Genomic DNA, 2,865 nt, shown 5'->3' on the forward strand with positions numbered 1-2,865 from the left:
TTTAAATGTAGAAAATCCGAATGTTATAGTTTCTTTCCACTGTGTTCCTTTTAATGATAAACTACAAATTTACCCTAAATTACTAAAATATCAATATTTTAATGTGAGAATCGATTCTAGAACATAAATGATTGGTATCGGAGGAATCGATATTTCAGGATCGAGCCGCACATCGCTAATGAGCAGGGGTCTGCAACCTTTATCATCAAAAGAGCCATTTTGCCCCTCTTCTGCTCAAAAAAAAAATCGTAGGGAGCCGCAAAAAATAACGTAATAATTTAACTTTTCATCTTTTTTTTATTTTACCTGTTACAACCACTGAATAAAACAAACAGAAGTGCAATTTACATTTGTAGGCCTGCTTTGAAATAAATTAAACTGTTAACTGTAGGCCTATTTAAGTCCGCCGTATATTTTTGTAAAAGTAAAATAAAAACTAGCCCACTTTAATATAAATAAAACATTTAGCTGCAACTTAGCAGCTTTTAAAAGAAAAAGAAAATTAGGAGAGTCTTTGACAAGTCCATGTCAGTGTTCTCTCGTCCTCTTCGGGTTTTTTGCTCGGCCAGCAATCAACTGAAGCACCTGAACATACAAAAAATCTACATCAGCTCGGAGTCTAAAATATTTTTTTTTCTGAAAAATAATAACTTGTAAAATACTATTGTCCTTACCATTTTAATGTGACTTCTGTGTCTGAAGTTCGCTGCAGATCTTCCCTATGTTGGGGCTGTAAGATGTGACTTTGATCTTCATACAGGACTGTAGGCGCTCATCTTTGAGGCGGGAGCGGTGTTTGGACTTTATAAAATTCATGCTTGAGAAAAATTGCTCACATAAGTATGTTGAGCCAAAGATGGACAAGACTCCAAGTGCATACTTTTTCATGTTAATATACGTGTCAGGAATGGCACTCCATGTTTCAAAAACAAGTTTGTCGGGGTGGGGGAGTTTTTCCATATCACTCCATTTGTGCTCTTTAGCGAGCGTAGCCTTCTGATGGGCGACTTCTTCAAGATCCGCTGTCAGTGTTTTGAACTTATTTACCCACAGATCTTTATCCGCTATGTCGGCCAGTTCAATTTCTAGATCAGACTTACATACTCCGGTGAATGCAACTGTGTTCAGCAGAGTTGGGTCGATGTCCAGCGGTGTGACAGGGAAAGAGAGAGTATGTTTCTCCTTTCTGAAATCACTGAATCGTTCTCCAAATGCAGCTTGCATTGCAATGATGGCACGGTGGAAATTTATTTCATTGTTCGCTTCTTTGAACTCTCTTAGGGAGGGGAAGTGAGAGAGCGTACATTTTTGTGCATCTCTTGCGAACACTGTCATCGAAGCGTTTCAGCACCTCTCCCCTGGACAGCCACCGGACTTTGTTGTGCAGCAGGAGATCTGAATATGTGTTGTCGACTTCTTCTAACAATGAACAAAACTGTCGGTGGCTTAACCCGTTTGCAATTATTTTGTTCACTATCTTGATAACGAGGTTCATCACTTCGACACATTCGGGGGGAATGTTTGTGCGCACAGTGCTTCTTGGTGGAGGATGCAGTGAAACGTCATCAGCTCTCGATCCAGTGACCTTTGAAGCAAATTCACAAAGCCCTTCTGTGCTCCTCTCATACTGGGTGCCCCATCAGTAGACACTGACACCAGGTGAGTGGTGTTTATTCTTTTCGCTCACAACTCACAACAGCCTCACAAATGTCCTGCCCTCGTGTTTGGCCCTTTAGCGGTATGAGTTCAATCAGTTCTTCCTGAGGCCCATCACAGTTGACATATCTGCATAACAGTGCCCTGCTCAACATCGTTTACATCACTTGACTCATCGCAGGCAACTGAAAATGCTTGAGCTGAATTGATGTCATCAATTTGCTTACGGCTGATGTTTTCCCCCATTTTATTGGTCCTGTCTCTGATGGTCTTTGCGGAGAGAGGCATTTCTCTAATTTTCTGAAGAATTTCCCCCTTGTTTTTAAAGTCGGAGAATAGATGCTCTGATATTTTTCATGAACGATTCTTTCAAATATTCTCCGTCTGTGAACGGCTTCCCCCTCTTTACAATCTCCAGAGCTGCCACAGCCAACTAGCAGTGCTAGTTGGCTGTGGAGAGCTGATCCACTTCTTGAAAGATAGTTTGCTCTCTTTAGCTTTTCGCATCAGTTCCGAAATTGCTCTCTTTCGCTCATCTTCGGTTGGGTATTTTTCAGCGAATGCTAAGTGCTTGTTTTGAAAATGTCTTTCAACATTACATTTTTTGTTGTTCGATATTCTCTCGCCACATATCAAGCACACGGGTAAGCCAGCGTCGTTGGCGGTGAATGCAAATAAATATGTCCACGCTGAATTAAACTCTCTATTTTCTTCCGAAACTTTTCTTTTTTGGGATTTTTTCATGGTTAGCCTTTTGCAGGGTTAGCATACTCTAAAATCCACCAGCAGGTAAAGGCGGTGTCTGTTGACATTGATTTGACATATATTTTTGTTGAAAAATTATAAATTAAAAATTGCTTTTTTAAAATTAGATAGTATCAACTCAAACTCCAAGATAACCAGGCAAAAAAAGTAAACTAATAATCATGTATGAATAAAAATAAGTTTCGAAATACCTTTCATTTATGTTGTTTTTTTTTATTTTTATTTTTGTCAAGTCCAGAGGGAGCCGCTACAAGGAGGCTGAAGAGCCGCATGTGACTCCGGAGCCGCAGGTTGCTGACCTCTGGACATGAGGAAGATTTGGCATCCTCTACCCTGCCAGATTCTGTGTCTCTTACAACAACGTTGAAAAGGAGTTTGTGGATGCTGCCAAAGCCATGGATTATGTCAAGGAAAATATACTCTCTCCAGCAGATGGTGATCTAT

The sequence above is a fragment of the Pundamilia nyererei genome, unplaced genomic scaffold (genome assembly GCF_000239375.1).
Source record: "Pundamilia nyererei isolate P.nyererei 1_Seehausen unplaced genomic scaffold, PunNye1.0 scaffold00647, whole genome shotgun sequence".
NCBI classification, from domain to species: Eukaryota; Metazoa; Chordata; class Actinopteri; order Cichliformes; family Cichlidae; genus Pundamilia; species Pundamilia nyererei.